Here is a 20,095-nt window from a genome sequence, read left to right as displayed (position 1 = left end):
GTTTTAGTTTTTGTTTAACATGAGACAGAGGAGTCAGGTATATTCTCCATGTGAATTGCTGTATGTCAGCCTGGCCTAGGCTTATTTCTCTGTACTGTATAGTTGGACCCAGTGACTAGACAGACAAAGTTGTTCCTTGGGTATACTGCCCTTCGCAATTGATACTGGTTTCCCAAGTTAAACACAAAGAGACTTTAAGTACAAAGCTGCCCTGTAAGAACAGGATAGTCAAATTTCATGAACATGATTATTTTCAAATTAATAGGACTGGCTAAACCCTTAAATCATAGGGTTTATTTTGTGGTGAAGGGAAACAGATGAACAAAAATAAATAGATAAATTGTGTGATGTACCAGATAAGAACAAATGCTATGGAGAAAAATTAAAGGGATAGTTTGAGTTTCTGGAACTGAAGGTGTGTGTTTGGAAGGGAATTTGATTCTCAGAAGAGTGGTCATTCAAAACCTTAGTGTAAAGGTCTTCTTTGAGCAAAGAATTAAAGAAGATCAGCAAGTTATCTATGTGGATTTCTTGGGGTACAGTGTCAAAAGCAGGGCAGGCTACATAATTTTGGGGGAGCAGTGTAAAATGAAAATGAGGACGTCTATTCAGTAAGCATCAAAGAAGCTTTTCCTGTTCTCGCATGATCTGTCTCAACTTCCCACAGAGTTTTAATTTTCTATTTAATGTCACACTCCGTTGAACATGGGATACCTGATGTGCAAGTACAGACCCTCACAAGCCCAATCTCATGACTTCTGTGTACTGACTCTCATCATTTCTGCATCTAAGTCCCCATCAGCCATAGAAGGTGGCAGTGCTTTCTGGGTAGAAACAGAGAAGTGGGTGCTTGAGAATCCATTTGCATACAGAGAGGAGGCAGAAGGATGGACCTCACATGAGCCAAGACTCCAAGTCTATAACATATACACTACGTTCCCATTGCACTTTATTTATAAAACATACATTCAAAGATAAAATTATTACTCATTTCAAAGGGAGACTATAAAGCGCTAAACCCCAAGCCAGGGCTCACTTCTTAGTGTAAGGTCTGTGGGACTGCACTGATGCACACCCGTGAAGCCATCCCTGGTTACAGGCAGAGGAAACATCAAGTATAAAAGCCTGTGGTTGTTGTTAATACATGGAACTTTATTCTCAGTGAAACAGATTTTGAGAAGTGGTGACATTATGGACCAGGATTGTAGTGGTGAGAAGTGATTTGTTTCCTGATGTTTTCAAAGTAGAGACTGTTGGTTTTGCTGACTATTTGCATGTGGAGTATAAAAGAAAGAGGGAATCCAAGGATAATTTCAAGATTTTGTTTCAAGGAATATTGGGATTGCCATTCACTGAGTTTAAGCAGACCATAGGAGAGGCTTGTTTGGGATGGGACGTGGATGGAATAAAATATTTGGTTTTAGACATGTTGAACTTAGTTATTCAAGTAAAGAAATATATTTGTTGAGTATACCAACCATTAATCAACCATTGGAAATTTGAATCTAGAGATGAAGGGAGAAGTCAATGTAAGAGACATAAATTTGGGAACCATCAACATTAATGTATAGATAGTATTGAAAGCTATGCAATTGAATCATTTTAGAAAGAAAGTAAATGAAGTTACAGAAGAGATACTAGAACTGAGCCCTGGGAAACTCTAATAATAAACAATCAGGAAGATAAGAAAGGACAATTGGGAAGGGCCAATGAGGAAGGTGGAAACAAGGAGAATATAATTTCCCAGAAGCCAGTTGAAGAAAGTGTTTGCCCGGTAAAGGAGCAATCAATTGACTCAAATACTACTAATAAAGACTTAAAGGGCTTTGACTTGACCGTTGGTCTAAGCAACACGGGTGATACTAACATTCAGTAAGAACATTGTCTATGGAATGGTTGAAAGAAGTACCAATAAGAGTCTCAGGAAAGAATAAGAGAATAAAAAATCAGAGACAGGTGAGTTTAGACTACTTTACAGAGGTTTTTTGTCTTGTTTTGTTTTGTTTTTTGGGTTTTGTTTTTGTTTTTGTTTTTTGAATGGAAATGGAGAGTTGGATAGTAGCTGGCATAGAATTTTAGTGAGATTATGTGTTCTCATTTAGAAAGTATTTATTTTGATGCCTGATAGAACTATAAACACCTTGTGGGCCAAGGCCATGCCTTACAGTTGTTTTTCTTTCTCCTGGAAGTAATTCCAAATAGCAATTTAAGCAAGGTGTAGAGTATTGTACCTATAGAAATGAAGATAGGAAAGTGTGCTGGGACAGGAAGTGCTAGATAGTAACTATTTGAATATTGTGTAATGGTTCTAATCTTATCTTTATACACTTACAAAAGCTGTTTTCCAAATGAAATTCTATTTAGGAATAGAATTCCATGTGTTTCTATAAGCCGTATTTGTGTATAACAATGTGTGAACACCAGCGATATTGGCTGTTCTGTTTATAATGTGGAATATTATAGACATGATGTATAAAGCCATGTACGTGACCCAATTCAGGTGAGTAAATTAACCAGTGGTTAGTGGTGCTTTTAGAAAGCACCTACCCCCCTTCTCAGGGAAAGCAACAGCAGTGGAAAAAAATAGCCAGAGCTTTGTAAGGGTTAAGTGTTCCCAGAAAGTGAAGCTGTAGTTCAATACAAGGCTCTAGTTGTAGGGAATACAACACTACAATGGAAATTCCATGGAGAAGCTCAGTTAATCTGTATCCAAAGGACAGGGGATCTGACATGTTGAGGATAAAAGACATGGGATTTAGAGCAACACAAGTGGGTCATAACAGCTGATAGAACCAAAAATCTCCATGTTGTTCCAGTGTGGTTTGGGGGACTGTCTAAAGAAGAATTATAAGGATGCAAATATCAAAAACTGTATTTCAGCAGACCTGGAAAAGGTCTGGGTTGATATTTAAGCAGTGGGAAAATTCAGAGTTCTTTTTAGTCAGTTTGTGAAGAGTTTCTTATAGGAAGTAGCATTTAAGATGATATGGGAAAAGTCATATTTTAGTAATGTTGAGTGTTTAGAATATGTTTAGAAATCCAAAAAAAGAAAAAGGCGTACTAGCATATTCTAGTTAGTTGCATATCTTAACAAAACCTAGCTAAATAGCCAAGTTGCTTTGAGCAAGCTGGTTCATCTCTCTGTGCCTCAATTTCCTTACTTATAAAAAGATAAATAAGACTAGAAAAATCTCTGAAGTATATTTTATCTCTCAGTTTTATAATTTATAGTTATTTTGAAATCATTAATTGGAAATAATTGAAATAATATTTCAATTGAAATAAATAATTTGAAATAATAGTCCACAAATGATCCTAATAGTGAGGAAAAAAATAAGGATTTCAAATGGAGATGAGCAGTTCTAACTCAGTATGTTCCATTCTAAATACTAATATAAATGTGTTCAAGTCAATTTACAGAAGATTCTTTGAATCCTACCCAATAAACCGTTAACATAGAACATAAAAAGAAATTAAGATGAGACAAAGGATGTGGTTTAACATGTGTTCTGCTTTTTGAGCTACTTGGTAAAGATATTTCTACTGTGATTTGCAACTCATTTCCTTCATATTTCCATGAAAAAGTGATCCCACACATACTCAACCCTGGACTCCGTCATCTTTTAATCTGAAGCTGTTTGTTCCATGCTAAACCTCTTTCTGCTTCAGCTCACCAGCATGAAACAAAACCAGGAAGAGTAGAGAAAGGACTTCTGAACAAGATAGCATTGTTACTTTTGGGGAGGTTTGTGATAGCTCTGTTATCTATGAAATCTTTCTACCTCTGGTACTAATAGAACTTAATTTCTGCTTTAGTCAAAGTGACCTAGTGGCCTATCAGGGATCCAGACTGAGTATACGTGTTTTCAAAGCAGCAGTTTTGAGTAACAGTACATTTCAGAAGGGTATCTAACCTAGTTTGGGGAGGGTCAAAGGAAGAACCTTAAGGATAATGATATTTAAATCAAAACCTAATTTATAAAACAGAATGTGGGATTTGGCTTTCCAGGAAGAGAAGAGGGTACAGAGGCAAAGCATGGCATGATGAGAGAAGTTTACAATGGCTAGAATTGAGGGAAATGCAGGAAAGAAAGCAGGGGACAAGGTGAGGCTTGAGCTATGATGAAGCAAGGGCTGGTTGACCATGTTGAGGATGACAGGTGTAATTGATGGTGAAAGCTGCAAATGTTTTGAAATCACTCATTATTTGGGGGGGTTAATAGATGAACTGTTTTAAAGGCATTTTGAAGGACAGATATAATTTCTAAAAGCACCAATACTCCTTTCTTCTTGGTTTGCAATGTTCTATAATTTTAAATAAGTTTCTTTGTCTAGATTGATCACATACCCTCATTTATAAAAATGCTGATCTATGACAGAGACTTCTAATCTTTAAATAATGAATTTTAGTGACCCGTGAATCTAATTTGAAAGGTACTATAACATTGCAACACAGTACAGTATTATGATCTAGTTTAAAATATTCAGTATCATCATGCCTTTAAAATGTTCTCAGGAATTAAGTTGATTATACACGAGCATTTGCTGAGTGAGTCCAAGAATGTAAATGATAGCTTGGATGGCTAACTCCAGCTTGAATTATTTCAGTAAAGATAGACCAGGGGAGAATGATGAAAAGTTTAAGATTTTCCAACCTCTATAGGCAGCTGTCATTTCAGTTTATAATCTTCGTATAATGGGCCTTTGAAGTGAATTCTGCTGCTTTAACATTCCCAGCTGATATGGAATATTTCTGGAGCCTCGCCATCATTCTAAACATACAGTACAACCCTTTCTAGGATTCAAGACTTGCCACTTGTCACCTTTATATCCCCAATCAGAAAAGAACTGTAGTAAAGCATAGTACTTCATCATGAAAATATTTGAATTGCATTTCCCTTAAGGACAAATATTTTATCAATCGAATAAGATAAAGAACCAAATTTTGCTTTTTAATATACATATGAATGTAATCTGTACTGCATCACGAGTATCTTTCATATCAGCTCAGATCCTTATTGCCAACTAAGTCGCACACTTTCATTTCATGAATGCAATGATAAATATACAACCCACCTCATCACCAGTGTTGTTTCCTCATTATTCAGTACTTTCTGTGTATGGAGGCAAGTTTTACAGTATGCTCTGCATTAAAGTGAATTATGGTACAACCTTCTATATTAGCATATAGTCTTAATTTTAGGTGTTAGTATAAAAACATAAATGCCTCAGAGCCTTTTCTTGAACCAGTAACTTTTATCTGCCATTGTTCCCTTGTACACATAAAAAAAAAAAAATTCTTGTGCTAAAATATCATTGACGCAGACTAAGAAATAATTATTTTATACCTAACTTCAGCAGAAAAATACCAATGCCAATTCCTCTTGTACTTGAATACATTTTATTATTTTCCAAAGTAGCATTGTTGGCAGGTCTTAAATCCTAATGGTCTTAAATGAGTATTAATATGAATATTAATTAACTATTCAAATAACATCTTCAAATAACTGTTCCATGGCTTCGTTTTCTAAGACTGGCTCTGACTTGACTGTTATACAATAAGATCTCTATGACTCTGCTTGTTAACAGCATCAGTCATTTCTAAAATGTGAGTTATTGTAACATGTATGGCCACGATTGGTCCATTAGCCCCTGCATCTTACTTTCAGAAAACAATAAATATAGCTCTAGCTACAAGAGTCAACCTTCAACTTCTTTCTAACACACAGTGTTAGCACTGTGACCAGTGCTCTCTCAAATTTTTCTCCTGATGCTTCTCAGTGCAATGTGTATTTGGCTCTACAGCACAAACATACAGAAATACTTTGGAGAAAGAATGCTTTCAACCAGGGTTGTCATCTTACTGAAAATACACAAAAGAAAAGATCTTTTAAATATGGAGAATGGGTCACTCCATACCACTTCACTGGTCTAATGAGAAATGTCACATGAACGTATTTATTGTTCTGCTGAAATTAACTTTGTACTAGAATTAGGCAGTTCTCAGATTTCTTGAACATCCTATATGTACCCCCACCTACAGGACTCAGGTTTAATTGTGCCTCTTCCTTAACAAGTTTGAATGACTTCTTTGTAACGTCTCCCGCTTCAACTCTTATTCAAGATATAATTTAGAAATCAGCATTTTAGGGAAGTTTTCCTTAACTTCTCTAATTCACATGTTTGGTTTTACTAACATTTACAAGTCCTTTGAGTATGTATCACAAGTAATTATATGTTGTTCATTCTGGGCTATTTATCACTTATTTGGAGTTTGCTAATTGGTTTTCATAATTAGTCCATGGGTTTTTAAGAAAGAAAACAAACCAAGTTTATGCCTTTTATGTATCCCCTTATCTCAATCATTATTCATTTATTTAGGCACTCAGTATTTGATCTAGTATCCTTACAATACTGAGAGAGTAACCACATGGCTTATGAGAGCTAATGTTTTGAGAAGCATTCAATTACACTTTCAGCCTCAGATAGAATTCACCTAAGCAATGTCAAAATAGGCCATTGTGGTTTCTGTCTACATAGAGAGCAAGATGTAAATGGTGATTAATGCTAACTCTGAGTGTTCGGTCCATTTTGAAGATTTTAGGATATACTAAGCTTTTAAAACGTGATCTTCTTCCCCTTGTTGACTTGTTTGAAAATTGTTTTTCTTAGAGATGCATCATCACATATACACGCACACACATACACACACAAGCATGTACTATAGATAATGATTATGTCACAGTTTCTCCAACAGTAATTGAAATTCAGATAGGTTCCACACAAAAATATTTAGTGGTACGACACTTGGAGGAAAATGGTGTTTTGTTGTTAAGTGTTTTAAAATATGAAAAACTATGATTTTGTCAGTTTCTGCCCTAAAGAATTTTAGGGAACTCTCTTTTTAGTGTCATATATCAAAATAAAGTCAGAAATTAGGACTCTACTCTCAAAAAGAGCCTCTTGAGTTTGCCTAGGCTATAATTTGGGAATTAGTGTATGCAATATAAGAGAGGGACAGATGATATGAAAGAGAGAGTGTTGGCCTTCAAATGACTGAGGAGGCAATAGAAAACATGAAAAATAAGGACAAATAGTCTTGTATACACACAATGTAAAATGAGTAAAAGTTGAGAAACTAAAGAAAACTTTAGCATAGTACGAAGTGGTTTAGGGAAGAAAAAGTATACCAGGTTTTTAATGGAAGTCTTAGACATAAATAATTATAAATTGGATATATATATATATATATATAACAAAATAAAAATGAACAGGAGGTATATGATGGAAAATCACAATATCCTTAACTCCATAACATTTCATGAAAGTCTGCATCTGACTTTTGCAATTCAAATAAATATTCACAATGTCAAACTTGACAGAAAAATTCTAGGACCACTATTATTTTCTTTTTGCAAAGTAGTATAGTAGTAATGACAATTTAAATGAAAGTGTGAAGAAGGTTTAATAATATGCCAAATAAGAAACTTGATAAAGAGTTTTGGTTTTTTTAATAAAAATACAAATAGTTTTTAAAAAGGCATAAACAAACTAATACATATGTACATCCTAATAATTACAATTTAATTTCCTTGGAGAAAGATAATAAGGTAAAATTGAACAAAACATATATGTTCTAATAAGATTGGTTAAGTGTTTTTTGTGTTTTAATAATTTTTGTAGCAGTCTGAGTTTGTTGCTTAGAGGAATATTCTAGTAGACCCTACTTGAAGGAGCTGTTCCCTTAATCCACACCAGATGGCACTATGGAACTTTTCCATTTCCTTGAGAGGCGAAGCAGAAATAAAAACGATGAAGTACAGTGAAACACTATCTTTGAGTAAATTTGTCTATCACTTCTGTTTCCTGAGGTCAGCGGGCATTATTGTTTAATATATAACACAGGAATATGACAATCTAATGTGCTTCCCCCTTTACAACTATAAAGTACAGATAAATATATAGATAGGAATCAGATTTCCTAAGAATTCCAGAAAGCCTTGGGTTTTTTATCTATGCATTTAATACCCACTTTATGGACCTTGTAGAAATTCCTCAGTGATGTATAAGCACTAAATATCTCAGGGTTCACATTCCTAGTATAATGCTTGCATAGCTCAATTGGCCCTAATTGGACTACTTTACTAATTTTCAAATTTCATCAATATATTTCACTTAGTCTTTCCTCCCCACCTACAGAGGGTATGTAGACAAATTGAGATTTATAGGACTATAATTCTATTCTATTCTATTCTATTCTATTCTATTTATTCTATTCTATTTCTAATTCATCATCTTATATATTTTCTATTCATTCTATTTCTTCATCTTATATATTTTCATAATTTTCATATTTTTTGTTTTTTTGTTTTCTCTACACTGAAGTTGCATTGGAGAAATCACTGTAAGTTACGGTATTTTACAAATGATGAAACAAGATTCATGTAAAAAGGACATTTTCTTCTGTTCTAATTCCCTTTTTTTTATCTTTCACTGCTTATCTTTAATTTTTTTTTTCCCAAAAAGAAACTACTCTGGGCATAATGGAATAAAAAATCCATTTAGATTGCTGTGCCATGCATTTAAATATTAATATTTAATTAGAAACAATCCCTTCCGTGCAAAAGAACGACTAATACACAACATTTCCACTTTTCTGTAATCCAGTTGTGTCCTTTTATTTATGCAAAAGTCTATCAACTTCAGGTTTTCCAGAAGCTACCAAAATTATTTCACCTTAAAGAAATGTCTTAGCAAACTTTAAGGCTCAAATGTCATTTTTAAAAAGATTTTATGTATTTATTTGACAGAGAGAGACAGAGCATAAGTAGGCAGAGCGGCAGGCAGAGGGAGAGGGAAAAGCAGTCTCCCCCACTGAGCAGGGAGCCCATTACGGGGCTCTATCCCAGGACCCCGAGATCATGACCTGAACCTAAGGCAGATGCTTAACTGACTGAGCCACTCAGGGGCCCCTCAAACATCATTTTAACATAAATCATTTTCCTATACTTCGTATAGAAATAATATTACATGTTGCTTCAGACAATACAATGAATTACACGAAAATATTCTAAGCCACTATTTAAAGTAGATCTATTAAAACAATATTGCCATTATTGAATCTGTAATTATAAATTAAGTAATAAAAGGTGTAAAATATGTATCCATTCACATCTAATAGAAATCCAAGCAACACAAAAATCTTTGACTTTTACTTTTGTGCCCTAAAAAATAAGAGCTGTAAACATCTGTAAACCATAAAGAGACATGATAGAATGATTTTCCTTTCATTTGACATTCTATATATAGGGCTCTATAATGAGAGCTTTTTAACATAAAGGAAAAGGCATGTGCTTATATGGATGTTTTGGTAGAATTGACTAAAGGTTACATGAGAAATAAGTTAATGGACTGAAGTTTATAGCTGTGTGTATAACTGTCAAATCTTTCTGTAAATTACCTTTCTCTTCTGCTGGCTGGAATGCAAAAATCCAATAAACTGTTAAAAATGGAAAGGTCATATGTAAATATCAAAGATCTTGAAAATGAACCAGAAAAGATGATAGTTTGCAGAAAAATATCATTTTATATTCTGTTTCACTGTATTCTAAATGTGATTGGGTTGCAAAGTGTGTTTTCAGGGAAAAAAAAATGAGTAGGAAAAGTTTCTATTAAAAAGAGATTAGTTTTTCATCTGAAAAGAGGAGTTTGAGTACTAATTGGCTGTTGGTTTCTGCAACTTCAGAAGAATTGCAAACAATTAAACGCTTTGATATTTTCTCTGATTAAGCAAACTCTTAATAGGACCTCATGGAATTATTCTAGAAACACTGAGAGAGCACAATCTGAGTAGGGTGTGTGTTTGTGATAGAAGGTTCATTGCTTGGGGCCTAGGAGGCTCATCTTCTGTTTGTAGCCAGACACCTCGCAATTTAGCAGTCGCTGGCCTAGTCTTGAGCTTGCAAAGAATTAGGGCCTCAAAGAACTGGAGCACCAGAAACTACTCTTCTCTGCCCTACTCCATTTGTTCAAAGACAGAATAGCCCTTTTCAAGCCAATTTGAAAGTTGTAGCCTCATAAAGGGAATGCATTTAGGCCTAGGGAGAAGCTGAGTTTGAACACATGCTGCTTTTGATGAAGCCATGCATGGTGCCTCTTGATCTTCTGTGTCTGTATTTTAAGGGCTGTTCTGGTACCTGAAAAGAATGGCTGACAGAAGGGCAAAGTATGGGGTTTGGTATTCTGAATAGATCCTTGAAAGAACAATTTTATTTTCCTTTTCTTTCTCTTTTTTATTTTAGCAGTGTCTAAACTCTAAAATTATTATACTGGATCAACATAAGAATCAAGTTTCACCAAGAGTATGAAGTAATAAGTAGCATTGATTGTTTGTGATGTCTTTTAGCTGAAGGGACTATTAATCCTATATGATTTAGGTGAATACTCAGTTTCCTTTCAATGTTATCAATTATTCACCAAAAGCAATGAGTGAATGGACGGATTTACTCAGGCCAGTGCTTCATGTTTTCCTTAAATGATCTAAATTGCTATCAAAAGCAGTGAATGAATAGATGAATCTACTTCACTGGAAACATGTAATGATTAAGATAAGATTTCCAAATAAATTTATAATGTTCACATTTGGTATAAATAAGTTTGCTCCTTTCATTAACTAAAAGCTGGAAAATATGCTTGAATAACAGTGAAAGAGACTCGGAAAGGAGCCAAATATATTACCTAAGTGGGATTTTGAATTTCTAGAAAAGTTCCTTTCTGAATACATTATTTGCGATATTTAAATAACATTGGCTTAAGGTCAGATTTAAACTAAAAACCCTTTCAATTTAAACCTTTCTGATTCCTTGTGATCACTTTTCAATTAGACAATGAAAAACAATTTAGTGGATACTTAGCTTAATTGCTTTGCTTCTACTTTTTGACCTCCAGAGCTCCACTTATGTATTCTATGCAATATGCTTGTACAATTATCTGCCTCTTTAGAATGCACATTTCCCATGATTTTGTACAAACTATCTGATTCAATCACTGTTAAGTACTCTTTACTCCTTTTTTTCCTTTTAGGAGAGTCGGGTTCAAGGCATTTGCTTCTAAATTCTGGCATTAAAAGTAAACTGTAACTTCCTATTAGGAGGAAAGAACAAGTTTGCATCAGTAAATGATGCTGTAGTTTACCCACATCATTATGGTACGGAATGTTAAATAGAATGTCATTAAAATATTAAACAAAATGATAGAACAAGATGTTGCTAAATAATTAGTTAATTAAATGCACTAATAACAGATCCAAACTTGAAGTAAATATTTTGTAGTGTTGGAGTGTATTTCTGTTTATGTCTGTGTTTGTGTCTGAGTGTGTGTATCTTTCTACAGGCCGGGGTGTTCTGTCATTTTTTCTAATAAACCTCAATAAATTTTTAATTTGATAGGGTACCAATTTTTGCACCTACTTATATGCAACTAGGTATATGAAAAAAATCTCAAATATGTTAAAGGTTTAAAAGCAAAATCAGTTTTATATGAATTCTGGTCCTTTTTTTTTTTTTTAAGATTTTGTTTATTTATTTGAGAGAGAGAGCACAAGCCGCGGAAGCTGCAGAGGGAGAGGGAGAAGCAGGCTTCCAGCCCAAGGAGCAGGGAGCCAATGAGGGGCTAGATCCCAGGACCCTGGGATCATGACCGGAGCCAAAGGCAGATGCTTAACCAACTGAGCCACGCAGGCACCCTGAATTCTGGTCTTTAGTGTCTAAAGGTTTTTGTAAGAAAATAGATTTGGTATTACTTAAAGTTTTTTAAGTATTAAATTTTCTTACTATAGTAAGGTGTACGATGATAAATGGCATCTCATCATGTTGAAAAATGTAATTTTCAAAAATGTAGTATTTATTAAGGCCTTACTATTTAAAGTCATTTTACCTTGTTTACATCAACCTCATTCTTCCATTCAGACTTTCAAGTACTAAATGGGAAAGAAGAGACAGTCTCTCTCTCCTGAAGGAATATTCTGTGCTGTAAAAGAGATAACAAGTTCTCCCTATAGAAGAAAGAGTAATTGTACCGTGTGACAATTATACCCTACAAGATTCACAAGGTGTTTTTAAAAAAGTGTTAAGGCTTAGCATGAAAGCTAGACAAGTTTATCACTTTCTCCCCATTTTATAGACTTGTACACTGAGCCCAGTAGTTCTGTACATTATTAGTGAGGATTTCAGGAAATAGAGACGTCATTAACTTTCATGGACCTCAGTTTTTCCATATGTAGAAGGAAGCGCTTGGGTTACATTCTAAACCTTCTTTAGATGTACCCCTTTGTCATTTTATGACTTGTGCAGAAGCATATAGCTGGCGAACCTTAGAAATTAGGACTTCTGCATTTTAGGATACTCATCATGTGCTCATCATTACCCTTTATTTCTCTTCCCAAATGCATTCAACCACTTCCTAAGGCTTAACTTTGTTCCTTCAATTAGACTCATTGAGCCACTCATTCTTTGTATCTCATCAGCTCAGGTTAATTTCTCCCACCTTTATGATCATTTGTCATATGTATATATATATAAAATATTTCAAGTCTGTAGCAATTTATTTGTGTATCAATTTTAATATCTATATAATGGCTTTACATTTCAATAGTTCTTTATTGTTACATCAATATACCTGCATGATACATTTATGATTTCTTTACTTGTGTACATTTTTTGTTTATTCATGAAGCTATTTAAGATCAGACTGTATTACAATTGAAATTCTCCTCGTTCTAAGAAGCAAACTAACCTGGGTTTAAATCTCAATGTGGTCCTTTACAAATAGTAGTTGCTTAACTTTTGTACTCTTATTTACTGAAGCTATTATAGTATATGCCTCAAAGAGTATTACAAGAATTAAATATTAGTAATTATTACTATTATTCCACTAAAATTAAAATGTTGCTCTTTATTGATAGTATAAATTAGCTACCAAGTAGGAAACGAGCTAAAGAGATTTATCTGCAAACCCCATTTTTAAAAAAAGGGAGGGAGGCTAGGTGACTCAGTCTGTTCAGCATATGACTGTTGACTTCACCTCAGATCATGATCTCAGGCTTGTGGGATCCAGCCTGGTGTTTGGCTCCACACTCAGTGGGGAGTCTGCTTGAGTTTCTCTCCCTGTGCCCTTCCCCATGCTCACATGCTCTCTCTCAAATAAATACATCTTTTTAAAAAAAGCATCTCATGTAAAATCAGAACTATAGAAATGAATGAACATTCTAACATAGTCACATCAAATAAAAAGAGCTAAACTTTTTGATTGAGTGCTGTAATTATGTTTTTTTCTATGGTGCGGTAGCTGTGTTTTTGACCTCTTGGAGTTTATGTTTCTAGCACCAAAGTTCCACATTGATTTTTTTTTCTCTAGCTCTTTTTCTAATTGCATATCCTCAATGTTTCTTCCTATAAAAAATGTATAAAGTTTGAGCTACATGAAATACCTTTAGTCTAATATTTTTTTTGGGGGGGGGGAATGGTACCATTTGGTACTCTGCAAATAGTATCAGTATCTCTAGGATATTTTTAGCTTTAGCTCAGACCCCTTTCTCTTATTTCCTGAGCTAACTAGCACTTCTAGTCTTCAGCTGCTTTGATACTGGGAGAATTACTAGCAATTTGGAAAAACATGCTTTAATTGTAGCTAAGAAATAGACTAAATGCAAGGCCCATGAGTTTTTGTTCTACCCTCTTCTTAAATGTCTTTGGAACCCAGGTCAAAACACTTACCTGTACATACTTAGTGAGTTTATCTATATAAAGAAGCTGGTGAAATCATTCTTATGAAAGCACTTAAATTAGATGATAGTAGATAATTGATACCAGTATTTCTGGAGGTTTGGTTTAGGATAATGTGCCTGGATAATTTAAAATTAACTGCTGACAATACAAAAGAAAGTAGAGGAGGAGTGCCTGGGTGGCTCAGTGAGTTAAGCAACTGCCTTAGCCCCACATCCTGGCTCCCTGCTCCGCGGGGAGCCTGCTTCTCTCTCTCCCTCTGTCTGCTGCTCCCCCTGCTTGTGCTCTCTCTCTCTGTCATATAAATAAATAAAAATAAAATCTTAAGAAAAATTAAAAAGAAAAAAGAGGAGGGAGATGGGACTTTAAACTTTGTTTTTGTTATTGTCTTATTGTAACACAGTAGTGTACGAGCTTTTTTTGTGTTGTTGAAGAAAACTAGAATCATAACACTAATAGCAGAAATGTACTCTTCATCTTAAATTTAGATCACTGGAATTACATGCTTTGAAAACTAAGGTGAGACAAAAACAAACCTGTTGATCTTCTTTTCCTTTTAACAGAGAATCTTGCAACAATAAGAAGAAAAGATAAAATTTCAGTGATGTGCCAAAGTCGAACTCCATCTTACATACTTATGGCTATGCCATATCTGAACTATATTTAGCAGCATTTCTGAGGCAGAACAATTGTTATGGCAAGACAAAGAGATGGGTGGGGAAAATGTGATGTCTTTGTATTTTCCCCTAGATATTAGAGGAATCATGTGCATTTATAGAAATCATCTTTGACACTCTAGAAGCAGAATCTCTTAACCCCAGAAATTACCTTAGATCTTGTTTTATAGATGAGCTCCATGTTCTGTGTAGCTAGTCATGATGATGAGAATGATATCAGTGTTTTCACTATTGTCTATTCTTATACCAACTACTAAGAGCTCGATGACTATCGATTTAACTATTGTTCTTTTGGCTTAGCTGCAGGCTGGGATTTCTAGCCTTTGAGCCTATAAATGAGGATACATAAAGAAATCCTCTCTCATTCTCATGGCAACAAGTTGTTGGAAGATGGACCCATTCCTTTTATTATGACTTACATGGACAAAGGCTTTGGAATGGCAAAGGAAAGTAGATACTCTCACTAGCTAACAAAAAATAAAGTAACTACTGTATCTGTGTTTCAGTGGATTCATGGAATGAGTAAAAACATTTGTCTATTTTATTCAGGGTTACTGAGAACTTAACCATGCATTTATATTGAACTGGACAAATGGGAAGTTGCAAAGTAAAACTTTAGTTGCACATGCTTACATACTTCAATATACAAAATTAAGAGATGAGCACAGGGGGTTAAAGAAGGTTGACATGAAGTAGCTCTTAGAGTTGACAGAGCAAAACAATGACTGTTACATTGTAGCATGCAGCTTTTGGCAGCTTCAATTCGTTCAGAATTCTAGAAGCATGCAAAGACTGCCTTAAGAACTTCCTTGGAGTAGTCCAAATGAAGAACAATGAGATTCTAATAAGAATTACTATGGAATTGATCTTTACTTATGGCTTTCATAAGAATTATATCCACATGGATGAAGTTTTCTTCCAGAAATAATTTTTGAAGCACTCTATTAAACATATTTTAAGACTTAATCAGTTTTCTATACAATATAGTTAAACTTTTTCACTTTGCCATTTTCTTTTAATTTTCAGAGTCTTTCAAAGTCTTCAATTACATGTTCAAATAAAAAACCTATTTAGTAGTATTATTGTCTATTTAATTATTTACCAGTTTATACTCCTTGGCCATTCTTAGGTTTCCTTTTGGGTTATAAGTATGTGCCATTTTTCCCAGTCCGAATTTGTCAAATATATTTTATTATTTTTCAATGGTATCAATTGTTATTATTGACAAAAATCAGTGCTCACTGACATTTTTAAATAAGGTCTATTTTATTTGGGATTAGATAAAATTATCCATTAGGGTAAATAAAAGTTATTTTTCTGGGACTTCTTTTTTTTTTAAATGTCTTACTAGTGTGGTATCATTTTTGCCTAATATTCCTCACCTATTTTTCAGAGCATGGTACCCCTATACATCCAGTCACACAAACAAGAAAAGTAGTCACCCTTTTACTTTCTTGTAATTCAAACTCTTATATCTAATTCATCACCAAATCTCTTTTAATTTACCTCTGAAATATATTGTAAATGATCCCACACTTTAGAACACTACCTTTGCCACATAAGCACTAAATTATTGTAATATTCCACATTCTAGTCTTCTCTTATCCATTCCAGTCACTGGCCACTGAACCCAAAGTCTCTTCACCCCCCCCAAATTCCTAAACCTTAAAACATTTCAAAGATTCTGAGATGTCAGTTGTTATCAGTCGTGCCTGAACTGCCACACATTGTGGAATATGAAGAGAAAAGCCTAAATAAGAGGCATTATCGAGTTTCACACAAGAATACCATTAAAGAATATTTATCACTATTTTTTGTAAGTTGGGATAATTTTGTTTCCAGCTTCAATATCAATACTAGTTGTGCATATATGTATATGTATTGGTCTTCCTAACTAAACTTGAGTTCAGGAATGCCAATTATCATTGTTAACATTAGGATGAAACAAAAATGCCCCTTAATGTATATCTGCTGTCAGCCATTTCTTCTCTCTGCTACATTAACTTCAAAAATAATAATAATAGGGGCGCCTGGGTGGCACAGCGGTTAAGCGCCTGCCTTTGGCTCAGGGCGTGATCCAGGCATGATGGGATCGAGCCCCACATCAGGCTCTTCCGCTATGAGCCTGCTTCTTCCTCTCCCGCTCCCCCTGCTTGTGTTCCCTCTCTCGCTGGCTGTTTCTATCTCTGTCAAATAAATAATAAATAAAATCTTAAAAAAAAAAAACAAAAATAATAATAATAATTCAAAAGAATTCTTCCTGACTACTGACATCTTCTCTCCGTATCTACTATGATTGCTTTAATCTTCCCTTAGTATTTTTTTTAATATTCTCAGAAACTGTAGTTACATCACTTCTCTTTCTTTATATTGGTAATTGGTATCTTTTTTTTCATGATCAGTTTGGCTACTGGCTTATCAGATTTCTAGATCTCCATAAAGAACCAGTTTTTAGTTTTACTATTTTTTTCTATTTTTTTTTGTTTTCTACATCACTGATGTTTAATTGAAATTTGTATTGATTTAATTGTAGATCCACATGCTATTACAACAAAATGGAGACCCCGTGTGTAGTTCGTTCATTGCCGCATAACCCTAGTGATAAGAGTTGTTTGTTGTAGTTGAATCCTCCCTACCTGTGGAAGATCAGGAATGTTGCTGCCTTTGGTACTTGAGGTAGACTCACCCACTACGGGTATTCCCAAGCAACACTCTAGTCTGGCAGTAGGAAGGGTTTATCAGACATTTGTAGACAAAGAAGCTTCTAAGACCAGGCTGTTTGTTGCAGGATTCTCCACTGTCCAATCTGCTCAAATGATTTTTATCAGTGTGTTTTCCTTGATGACTCTATTTAAATAGTAATGTCTTAACCTGGTAATACTTATCTGTTTCATTTTCTTATTTTTCCTCCAGAGATCTTAATCAAAATTAAAAAATATATATTGTCTATGTTACTTGTTTGTTTGATGACTTTGTTTCTCTATAACAGAATTTAAGCTCATTTAAGGCAGGATTTTTTTTTTCTCTCTTTGAATCACTGTTCTCTCTTCCATACCAGGAAAAGAGATACATATACAATTTTTTATTTCACAAAAAGAAAGAAGAAATGTGAGCAGGAAAGAATAAATTAAGTAAGGGGAAAAAGATAAGGAGGGAAGGAAAAAAGGATGGAATGAAAATAGAAAGAAGGAATAAAGGATTGAAGGAAGTAAGAAATAAAGGACAGACGTTGGGATCACAAATATGAGGATAGAGAAATATATACTTTAAGATCTGAAGCTTATTATCATTGGGCCTAAATTTTTCAACATGTTGACATGCTGTTTTTAGTATACTTAAAATTTTCACAGGCTTCTATTCCATCCTTTCAACTAGAAGAGAACATGGGGTCAAGTGAGGACTATTGTTGATGCTGCATCTATTTGGGTTTTCTGGAAACAGATTCTGAAGACTTTTACATAATAGTTTGCTGAAGAGGGACACAGGAGATACACCTGTAAAACACTCAGAAAGAAAACAATGGGCAGAAGCTATCAATCAATGCAGTTGAGACTGAGACCTCAGCCAATCTCAACAGAAAGTTCAGAGCTGTCATATTTCCTCAAAGTTTATGAGGTTGATTCTATTCATTCCCCTTCTAGATATAGACCACATGTTGGCTCTGGGAGGGGAAACAACTGTGGGTTAGGCAACTTCATCAAGATAAGAGCCATTTTGAATGAATAAGTAATAATCTATCAGTAGCTAATATTCCCTTTGGCTAAGCGATAGATGTATCCACCCTAACGAGGATATCTGAAACCCAGGTGAGGATATTTGGACAATATTTATTTATTGTGTGGGATTTTTTCCAGTTTTATCAAGATATAATTGACATTGTAACATTGTATTGCCATATATGACATAGTAAATTGCATAAATTTAAGATTTACGGTGTGATGATTTCATACAGGCATATATTATGAAGTGATTACCACAATAACATATCTTTCAACTCGTGTGATTACAGTTTTATTGTTATTGTTATGGTAAGAACATTTAAGATTTACTCTTCTAGCAACTTCCAAGTATACAATATGGTATTGTTGTAGTCACTATACTATACATTAGATCCCCAGAATTTACTGATCTTAGAGCAGGAAGTTTGTAACCTTTGACACAACTGATTTCTTTATGTTGATTTCTGTATCCTGTAACTTTACTGAATTTGTTGATTAGTTCTAACAGTTTTGGGAGGTACTGTTAGGTGTTCTATATATAATATCATATCATCTGCAGAGACCATTTTACTTCTTTCTCTTTCAATTTGAATGTCTTTTATTTTCTTGCCTGATTATTCTGGTTAGAATTTTGAGTACTACGTTGAATAGGAGTGGAAAAAGTTGGCACCTCTGTCTTGTATCTGATCTTAGAGGAAAAGCTTTCAACCTCTTAGTGTTAAATAGGATGTTAGTTTTGGGTTTGTCATATATGTTTTTATTATGCTGAGGTATGTACTTTCTATACCACATATATTAAGAGCTTTTATCATGAATAATGTCAAATTTTGTCAAAACCTTTTTGCATCTACTGGGAGAATTATATATTTTTTTTTATTTTTCGTTCTATTTATGTGGTATATCACATTAATTGATTGGCATACATTGAACCATCCCGGCATTTCAAGGATAAAACCCACTTGGTCATGGTGTATGGTCCTTTTAATGTGCCGTTGAATTCAGTTTATTAGTATTTTGTTGACATTTTTGTGTCTGTATTCATCAGTTTGGTCTGTTGCATTCTCACTGGCTTTGGTATCAGGGTTATGTTGCCCTAGGAAACAAGTTTGATAGTGTTCTCACCTCTTCAGTTTTTTGAAGAGTTTAAGAAAAACTGGCTATCATTCTCTAATTGTTTGCTAAAATTCACCATTAAAGCTATGTAGTCCTGAGCTTTTTTTACTGGGAGCTTTAATTACTGATTCAGTCTCTTTAGTCATTGTTCTATTCACATTTTCTGTTCTTAATGAATCAGCCTTGGTATTTTGTTTTTAGGAATTTACATATTTCTTCCAGGTTATCCAACTTTGACTTTTATTGTCCATAGTAGTCTCTTGTGATCTATTGTTCTTAGTTGGTTCAGCTAAAATTTGTCAGTTTTGTTTATTTTTTTTAAAAAAACGACTTTTCTATTTTTTTTTCTGGTCTATATATCTGTTCTGATCTTTGTCATTTTCTCCCTTCTGCTAACATTGGGCTTAGTTTATTCTTATTTTCTAGTTTCTGGAGGTATAAAATTTGTTTGTTCATTTGAGATCTCTCTTTTTTTCTTTTTTGTATGTGTTTATTGCTATAAGCTTTCCTCTTATAACTGTTTTTGCTGCAGCCCATTAAGTTTTGGTTGTTATACTTTTCGTTTGTTTCAAAATATTTTTTATTTGCTTTCTGATTTGTTCTTGACCCATTGTTTGTTTGGGAGTGTATTGTTTAATTTCTACACATTAGTGAATTTACTAGTTTTCTTCTTGTTAAGGATTCTAGTTCCTTATCGATGTGATCAAAAGACACTGGGTATGATTTTGATCTTCTTAATTTTTTAAGATTTCTTTTGTGAACTAACATGTGATCTACTTTGGAAAATAAGAATCTGTACTCTGCA

This window comes from Ursus arctos, unplaced genomic scaffold (genome assembly GCF_023065955.2).
Source record: "Ursus arctos isolate Adak ecotype North America unplaced genomic scaffold, UrsArc2.0 scaffold_9, whole genome shotgun sequence".
Lineage (NCBI taxonomy): Eukaryota > Metazoa > Chordata > Mammalia > Carnivora > Ursidae > Ursus > Ursus arctos.
This window is presented reverse-complemented; position numbering follows the sequence as displayed.